At 52.6% G+C, this 9,192-nt stretch overlaps 1 protein-coding gene across 1 annotated transcript in view; it reads left to right on the forward strand.

Moving 5' to 3' along the window:
* Positions 1-415: 415 nt before the first annotated feature.
* The window catches only part of TRAF5 (TNF receptor associated factor 5), a 45,234-nt gene continuing 36,457 nt past the window's right edge, over positions 416-9,192 (forward strand). The window contains exon 1 of the mRNA XM_040263107.1: positions 416-473. The gene's annotated coding sequence lies outside the window, so the exon portion shown is untranslated. The remainder of the gene's footprint in view (positions 474-9,192) is intronic.

Raw genomic sequence — 9,192 nt, forward strand, 5'->3', positions numbered from 1 at the left:
TCTTTGCGACCCCATGGGCTGTAGCCTACCGGGCTCCTCAGTCCATGGAATTTTCCAGGCAAGAGTACTGGAGTGGGTTGCCATTGCGTCAAAATATGAAAGGACTGGTTGAGCCTAGTTGTCCCTGATTGAAGGGTAAGACGGGTACAGTTCAAATGCAGCCAGGGAAATCAGAGATGACTTCCTTCCAGATACTCAAGATTCGAGGGAGGGTCGGCTAGGTTTCCAACTGGCCAGCTTTCTACCAGTCTCTCAGTATCCCGCCCAGCACCTGCCTGCGTGTCCGCCCTCCCTGGGGGCGCGGCCCCCCCGCCCGCGCTCGCTCCTCGGCCCCCCAGGCCCCGCCTCTCCGGGGCCCGGGCCCGCCCCCTTCCTCGGCGGGAGGGGCCCGCAGCTGAGAGCCGAGCCCCTGCTTCGCAGCCGCTGCCTTGGAGCAGCCAGGCGCCCTCCGAGCGCCCGCGCGCCGAGCCCAGGTGAGTCCCGGTGGGTCGCCGCGTGGGGCCTGAGGGAGCACACCGAGCACCGCTTCTCAGCGCGTCGCGATGACTTTGAAACCGAAAACACGTCGGCGGCAGGAGCCCGGCAGCTGCCTCCCCGCAGCCCGGCCCGGCCGCCCGTCCCCAGCTAGCGCCCGGCGAGTCCCCGACGGCCGCGGGGGGTGCACGCGAAGAGGCCCAGGGGCCTGGACCCCGGGTCGGGAGAAGCCGGCGGGGCAGGTGGCCCCTGATGCGGGAGAGTGGGTGCGGTGTGTATTGGGTGGGGGGCGGTTGGGTTCCGCGGCCCGGAGCGAGTTTTCTGAGCAGAGAAGGGGTATTCCGAGGATGGAGACTGGGGATCCCGAGCTGGGGAGCGCCTCCAGGGCGAGGGTGTCCACTCCGCTGACCAGAGGCAGGTCGGGGTGCGCGGGCCGGGGAAGGACTTGAGGCGTGCCTGGCACGCGCGCCTGCAAACCCTTGTCTTCCCCCATCGCGCCGTGAGGCATCCCCTCTTTCCACTTTTGCAGGACTTTCCAGCCAGAATATTTTAGAATGAAGCTTAAATACTGGCATGCATGGAACCTCAGGGGAGCCATTCGATTGGGCGTGCTCATTTAGAACCACCCTCACCCCCAGCCAAGGAGAGCTCAAAGGGGTCTTGCAGGAAACCAAGACTCAGGTAGGAACGAGTTGCCCAGGGAACACCCAGAGAATTGGTGGAAACTGGGTTCTCCACAGCAGGTGGCCTCACCCTTGTTACTGCTCTGCAGGGTTTTGGCAGTTCTGAGAATTCTCAGTGAATTCTGGGGCCACTGCTCTTGCTACTAACCCCCGGGTGTCTCCTCTGACTCTCTGGGCTGTTTCTGCCCCCTCCTGCAGAGTTTCCATATTTGGCTATTTCAGATTTACTTTCATCAGAAGTCAGTTACCTCGCAGTGACAGGCAGGGCTGCTAAGCGCTCGCGGTGGGGTTAGTGAAACGAGGCGTGGCTCCCGGCCGGGACTGTCCCCTGCGAACCCCACCCTCCACAGCGCCGGGCTCTGACCCGTGTCCCTTCCGGACAGGCCTCTAGTAACCAACTGAATTCAGTAAATATTTATTGGGCACCAGTGCTGGGTGAGAAGTGGAGAAGGGCCAGTGGAATACATTCCTTCTTTCAGAGAATGCATTTTAAAAGGAGACATAAAATGAAAAGAAATTGGTTGAAGTGCTTCTCGGTATAGAACAGTTCTGGGGAGGGGGGGTGAGATAATTTTAGGCAGGGAAAGCCTGGGCTAGAACCTCTCAAATGGAGCATGCAGCTGCCTGCCTTGCCTTCCCCGCCTTCCCCACAGACAGCTGCAGACAGGGCTGTTAGCGCGATTGATGGTTTGGGTGAAAACCTTATCATCTGAACACTCCCACCTCCAACTTCAATTTGAACAAGAGAGACAGACGTTGCTACAGAAGAGATGAAGGTGCACTGGAGGCAGAAAATGTCCAACCTTTATTTATCGAGGTTGTTGTTGTTGCTGTTTTGGTTCTTGTTTTGGACTCGATGAAATGGGCTGACCCTCAGATGCTGGAATCTCTCTCTCCCTGGGTTCTGGACACCAGGAAAAGAAAGCCTTCTGTCTGAGCCAAACTGTGGTAGCCCTGGGGATGGTGGTGGAGGGGGAGACTTTCTCCGGTCCTCTGGGCTGAGATCTGAGGACAAGCAGGGTTTCCATTGATCTGCGAGCATCATCCACCCGGCCTGGGTGGCAGAGTAGTGGAAAAACTATGGAAAGGCGATGGGGTCCCATTCGCTGGAAGTACTCGCTGTCACCACTGGAATGATTGCAGAGAGAGGGGGCTGGATGTCTCTGAGTCGGTCCCATCAGGCTAGCCTGAGAAATAGACCTTCTGTGATTATCTCAGCTTTATTGAAGAGGACCCTGAAGAAGAAAATATGAAAGCCTTGTTCATAAAGCCCTTCCCCTTTCAAAGCATTTTTCCCATTGCTCTGGACATTTTGTTCTCATTTTGTCCTCCACGATGCCCTTGAGAGTCAGGCCAAAGCAGGATTATTGTTCACATGGCCCAGATGGGGAGGGTGAAGCACTGAGTGAAATAACCCTTTGGGCACCACTGCTGGGCGAGGCCTGGGTCTCCAAGGACTGTGGTTCCTCTGCCCCAGGCCCCTCACCTTGGTTTCTCAGAGCTACATCCACCCACCTCCAGCTCAATGAGGGCTGAACAAGGGGAAGTGCCTGCATGCTGCCACGCTTGGTTGCCTCTGACTCTTTGTGACTGTAGCCTAAGGACTGTAGCCCACCAGGCTCCTCTGTCCCTGGGATTCTCCAGGCAAGAATACTGGCGTGGGTTGCCATTTCCTCCTCCAGAGGATCTTCTCAACCCAGGGACTGAACCCACATCTACCCAAGTCGCCTCCATTGTAGGCGGATTCTTTACTGCTGGGCTACCAGGGCCTCCCTTTTGGCTCAGATGGCAAAGAGTCTGCCTGCAGTGTGGGAGGCCCGTGTTCAATCTCTGGTTTTGGAAGATATTCTGGAGAAGGGAATGGCAACCCACTCCAGTATTCTTGCCTGGAGAATCCCAGGGACAGAGGAGCCTAGCAGGCAAGGAGTCAGACATGACTGAGCAACTAACAAGTGGACTCAGACTCTGATCATGCCTGGATGATCTGTTTCCGGTAAGACAGAGCAAGTTTTCCTGGAGACTCTGCCCATGGCATGAACAGACACTACCTCTTGTTAGTTCCACCTGCGCTAGCAAACTCAGGGTGAGACTCAGGGTATCTGGTCTTGTTTGTAGCCTGGCGTCTGGCACGGAGGAGGACTAAACAGATGCTGGCATTGAATTCAGTGGAAGTGTGTCTCCCTTGGGCTTCGAGCTGCCGGGGCCCAATGGCTGGGAAACGCATCCTAGGTGGGGCTCTGGAGACCCTGCGCTGCCAGCAGACTCATCTGCACCCCAAAGTCAGCATAGCGCCGTCCAGTTGACAAATAGCTGTCTCACCTGCTGAACTTCTCACCGCCTCCCCAAGAGCAGGGGGAGGCAGCTGCTGTTCTTGTATGTTACCGGACTACAAGCTGGGCCTCAGACGTGACTTCAAACATCTCACAGCACGTGGGGAGTGGCCAGGACCCCAGCCCATGTCTTCTGACTCCAGTTCATGAGCTCTGATAGTTTTGTGGCTAGAGGAAACCAGGATTCTGGGCAGGAGGGTGGGGGACCCAAAGGGCGTTCATCAAAGGTTGCCTGACACCTTTGTCACCCATCCGGGTTCTTTAATAAGAGTCAGGAGACCAGGGGGAGGAGGGCAGCAGCTGAGGCCTCCTCTGAACAGCAATACCTGTTCAGATGGTGACTTTTCCTGACGTTCCTCTGGGGCAGGAGCTGTCACCCCAGTAGTGTTGTAGGTGGGGTGTGTGTGTGTGTGTGTTGGGGAACAAGGTGCAGGGCAGAAGTCACCCCCAGGGCTGCTGAGGCCAAAGCCAGGCTACAGCGTTTGCTGCTTTGCTCAGAGTGAAACTGCGTTTGGAGGGCCAGACAGCAGCCGTTTCCCTTGGGTCCCCAGCAGGCCCTGTCTTGTGAGGAAGTGGGCTGGAGGGCCAGGGGGAAAATAAAAGTGAAAACACTCAGTGGTTCTCATAGAAAAATTCAAAGTCCCTTTGCGGTGACAGTGATAAGTCCTTTCTGCCCATTGGCACCCGGAGGCAGGCAGTGGTACATATAGGTGGGGATGGGGCTGTAGAGAGAGCAGCATGCAGCCAAGTGTTGGCGCAAGTCCTGTGGCCCTGGGGGTGACTGAGGGAGCCCGGGGAGCTCCCTGCCCCAAGGTTCGTGTTTGCTTGAAGGAGTACCCAGCTCACTTCCTTCCAGGAGAGCCTCACGCCTTTCTTTTTCTTGACCATCATCACCTCTCTTCTCAAGCCAGAGCATCCCGGAGGTTTCCTCTACAGCTTTTTTCTCTCTCGAGGAAGAGGAGCTCTCTTGACTAGCGGGAGGGCACCTTCTCCATCTGCACCCCCGATCCCGCCCTCGCCTCTCTCAGAGACAGAGACAGACCCACTCCCTTCATAATTTCCTGGCCACTGACTCCTTCCCCTCCGCCACATACTCCGTCTCTGTTAAACAAGACCCCACGCTTCCTCGCCCTTTCATCGACCAGCTTCTGGAAACAGCAGCTGGCACTCGCCCTTGCCCTTGGCGTTCTCTCTCTTCCTCATCAGCTCCGTGCACCTGCCCCACTGCCCGTGTTGCCCTTTGCAGGCTTCCAGGGCTGCTAATCCTCAGTCGCCAGCCTGCTCTGCAGCTGCTGCTCAGCTCCTGGAAGGGGGCCGCACCGTCCCCACGGATGTTTCCTTCCTTGACCTGGAGCTCTTTGTCCTCTTCCCGTCCTGAGCAGGGCCACAGCTGTGTCCTCGGGCTCCCCTGGAGCCCTGCGGTGCAGCCAAGGTTAACCAGCGCTCCTAGGGAAAGGCTGATCAAGTCTCTGCCTCTCAACTTCTTGGCCAGTTCGATTTGTGATGTTTCAGGAGCCCCTTGGGCTTCCCTTGTGGCTCAGCTGGTAAAGAATCTGCCCACAGTGTGGGAGACCTGGGTTCGATCCCTGGGTTGGGAAGATCCCCGGGAGAAGGGAAAGGCTCCCCACTCCAGTATTCTGGCCTGGAGAATTCCACAGACTGTGTAGTCCGTGGGGTTGCAAAGAGTCGGACACGACTGAGCGACTTTCACTTTCATAGGAGCTCCTTAGACACTCACCCAAGGCCCCCCTTCCCCTGCATTCTCCCTGACCTGACAGACATCCCTGCTGGGCCCTCATCATCTCGTCCCAATCTCCAGCCGGTCCTGACCTGCTGTCTTTCCCCGGGGCTGCTGCCTGAATTCCCCGGTCGAGCCCCCTCCTTCCTGTGATCCCTGAGCTGTCCGTTCACTCACTTCCCTGCTCGTCTGTCTTCTCTCCACACCGCTGCAGTGGGGCCTCCTTACTGCAGAGTCTAATCAAGACCTACTCTTTCCACTCATGGCGTGGTAGAAATAGTGTGGACTTCAGATCTGTTATTTATGACTTGCCAGTTGTCGTTGTATGGTGGGGCAAGTTGCCCAACTTCCATGAGTTTCTGTATTCCCACGGGTAAACAGAGATAGTAATGTCACCCACTTGGGGTTGCTGGAAGGATTAAGTGAGCCAATTATATACACAGAGCCTAGTGTCTGGCAAGTATTCAACAAAACTGGGTTTCTTCTTTTATGTTTTTGGCTGCATAGGGATTTGTGGGGTCTCTGGGGGGGGTGGAAAATGTTTGTCTAGCCTGAAAGCATTCAAATTTAAATTAAAAACAGAGAGCACAAGAGCTGCCACGTACCAGGGTAGACCATCATTTAAACTAGCCTACTGCTTCCACTCTGCAGTCTCTAGACCAGGCCAACCTCAAGGGCCAGAGTAGGCGAACTGGCACGGGGCAGGGCATGGTATGGCTAAGTTGTGCTGAGCCCACAGCAAGCAGAGGGCAGAGAGGGGGGCTAACAATCCCAGATAAAAGGAGGCCCAGCTCCAGGGGTGAGTGTCAAAGGGAGATTTCCAGTCCTTGAGAAAGACTCGTGGGCAGAGCAGTGCAACTTTGGAGGAATAATAGTGCTGGGCAGTGAGGCAGCACAGGGACCCAGCAGAAGAAATAAAATGGATTTGGGAAGCCAAATACAGGCACTGGCTTGGTCACCAGGAACAGAGCCATCACTTCAGTGGAATCAACTGTGAGGTCAGAGCAGATTGAGGAGTGAGTCGACTTGGGGCCAAACTGCCAGCCAGACCCCTTTCTGTGCTCCCTTCCTAAGGGGGTGGCTCGGGACAGCCCCGTCTGTGCCCTGAGCCTCCATTACAGGAGCCCTTGATGCTGGAGGATGGAGGTGGGGGTGGGCATGGAGTTAAGCTGAACTAGTCATGAAAGTCTGTCTTTTGCCTTCAGGATGTGGGGACTCTGAAGAAGAGACTGGGCAGATATCCCTGATACAACCTAAGATAACGTCCCATGCTTCCCTGGGTTAAAGGCAAAAAAGTGAAGGCTTGAAAGCTAAGTAGATGCAGAGTAAAACAAATGACTAAGCAACTCGTGGGATCATTCCAGGAAGCCCCTCCTGAGGAATGGGAGGATGGAGAGTTGGGAGAAGGCTGGGGAATACTGGGCTGTGCGTTTCTGCAGGACGGGGGGAAGGAAGGAATGTGTGTGTGCTCAGTGGGTCTGACTCTTTGCGACCCCATGGACTGTAGCCCTCCAGGCTCCTCTCTCCATGGGATTTCTCAGGCAAGAATACGGGAGTCAGTTACCATTTCCTCCTCCTGGGGATCTTCCCAACCCAGGGATCAAACCCTTGTCTCCATTTCCTGCATCTGCTGCATTGGCAGGCAGATTCTTTACCCCCAAGCCACCTGGGGAGCCAGGTGAATAGTTGTTCTTAATGGATGGAAAGATTATTCTAGAATGGACTGAAATTGAGGTAGTTGTTATAGAAAAACACCCAATAATTGGGGATTTGCTTCAACCTCTCCATAGCATTCCCACAGACCTTCCTCCAAAATGTCCAGTGCTATGTATTTGCTTCGGATGGGCACATGGTACATTCTTTCAGTCTTTCTTCGATGCCGACAAAAATTCCATATATGTGAGTTCAGTGGTTCACTGACACTGGATCTGTCTAACAAGTGTGACTTCTATAGCCCCTATCTCTTCCACCTTGTGACTATATTGCTGGGTTACATCAACTCTGGTTACACTGGGTTGAACAGCTGCAGGGCCTTGCCGACTAAAAAAAAAAAGACGCACAACCTGAGAGCTGTGACTTCCCTTTTATTCAGGGCAAATTGAGGACTGCAGCCTGGGAGACAGCACCACAGATAGTTCTGAGAAACTGCTGCAAAGAGGTAGTGGGGGAAGGTCAATATATAAGATTTTGGTGAAGGGGAAGTTCAGTGCAATCAAATGTTTACTTTACAAGAGGCTTTCTGCTAGTCACAAGGAGTTGTCATCATGAAGGGATTTAGTGCTTTTCTAGATATGAAGAGAGGCAAGGATTTGGGATTATGAAATTAGTTCCTGAAAATATCTAACTATCTAAAGACCTGTTCCCAAAACCATCCCAAAGAAAAAGAAATGCAAGAAGGCAAAGTGGTTGTCTGAGGAAGCTTTACAAATAGCTGAGAAAAAAAAGGGAAGCAAAAAGCAAGGGAGAAAGGGAAAGATATACCCAACTGAATGCAGAGTTCCAGACAATAGGAAGAAGAGACAAGAAAGCCTTCGCAAATGAACAATACAAAGAAATAGAGGAAAACAATAGAATGGGAAAGACTCGAGGTGTTTTCAAGAAAATTGGAGATATCAAGGGAACATTTCATATAAGGATGGGCACAATAAAGGACAGAGATGATAAGAACCTAACATAAGCAGAAGAGATTAAGAAGAGGTGGCAATAATACACAGAAAAAGGTCTTAATGACCAGGATAACCACAATGGTGTGATCACTCACTTAGAGCCAGATGTCCTGAAGTGTGAAGTCAAGGGGCCTTAGGAAGCATTATTACAAACAAAGCTAGTGGAGGTGATGGAATTCCAGCTGAGCTATTTAAAATCCTAAAAGATGAATATGTTGAAATACTGCACTCACTATGCCAGCCAATTTGGAATAGTCAGCAGTGGCCACAATACTGGAAAAGGTCGGTTTTCATTCCAATTCCAAAGAAGGGCAATGCCAAAGAACATCCAAACTATTATACAGTTGCTCTCATTTTGCAGCCTTTGCCTGTGTGGATCACAATAAACTGTGGAAAATTCTGAAAGAGACGGGAATACCAGACCACCTGACCTGCCTCTTGAGAAATCTGTATGCAGGTCAGGAAGCAGCAGTTAGAACTGGACATGGAACAACAGACTGGTTCCAAATAGGAAAAGGAGTATGTCAAGGCTGTATATTGTCATCCTGCTTATTTAACTTATATGCAGAGTACGTCATGAGAAACGCTGGGCTGGAAGAAGCACAAGGTGGAATCAAGATTGCCGGGAGACATATCAATAACTTCAGATATGCAGATGACACCACCCTTATGGCAGAAAGTGAAGAGGAACTGAAAAGTCTCTTGATGAAAGCGAAAGTGGAGAGTGAAAAAGTTGGCTTAAAGCTCAACATTCAGAAAACGAAGATCACGGCATCTGGTCCCATCACTTCATGGGAAATAGATGGGGAAACAGTAGAAACAGTGTCAGACTCTATTTTTGGGGGCTCCAAAATCACTGCAGATGGTGACTGCAGCCATGAAATTAAAACATGCTTACTCCTTGGAAGAAAAGTTATGACCAACCTAGATAGTATATTCAAAAGCAGAGACATGACTTTGCTGACTAAGGTCCGTCTAGTCAAGGCTATGGTTTTTCCTGTGGTCATGTATGGATGTGAGAGTTGGACTGTGAAGAAGGCTGAGCACCGAAGAATTGATGCTTTTGAACTGTGGTGTTGGAGAAGACTCTTGAGAGTCCCTTGGACTGCAAGGAGATCCAACCAGTCCATTCTAAAGGAGACCAGTCCTGGGTGTTCTTTGGAAGGAATGATGCTAAAGCTGAAACTCCAATACTTTGGCCACCTCATGCGAAGAGTTGACTCATTGTAAAAGGCTCTGATGCTGGGAGGGATTAGGGACTGGAGAAGAAGGGGACGAGAGAGGATGAGATGGCTGGATGG

This window comes from Oryx dammah, unplaced genomic scaffold (assembly GCF_014754425.2).
Source record: "Oryx dammah isolate SB20612 unplaced genomic scaffold, SCBI_Odam_1.1 HiC_scaffold_21, whole genome shotgun sequence".
NCBI classification, from domain to species: domain Eukaryota; kingdom Metazoa; phylum Chordata; class Mammalia; order Artiodactyla; family Bovidae; genus Oryx; species Oryx dammah.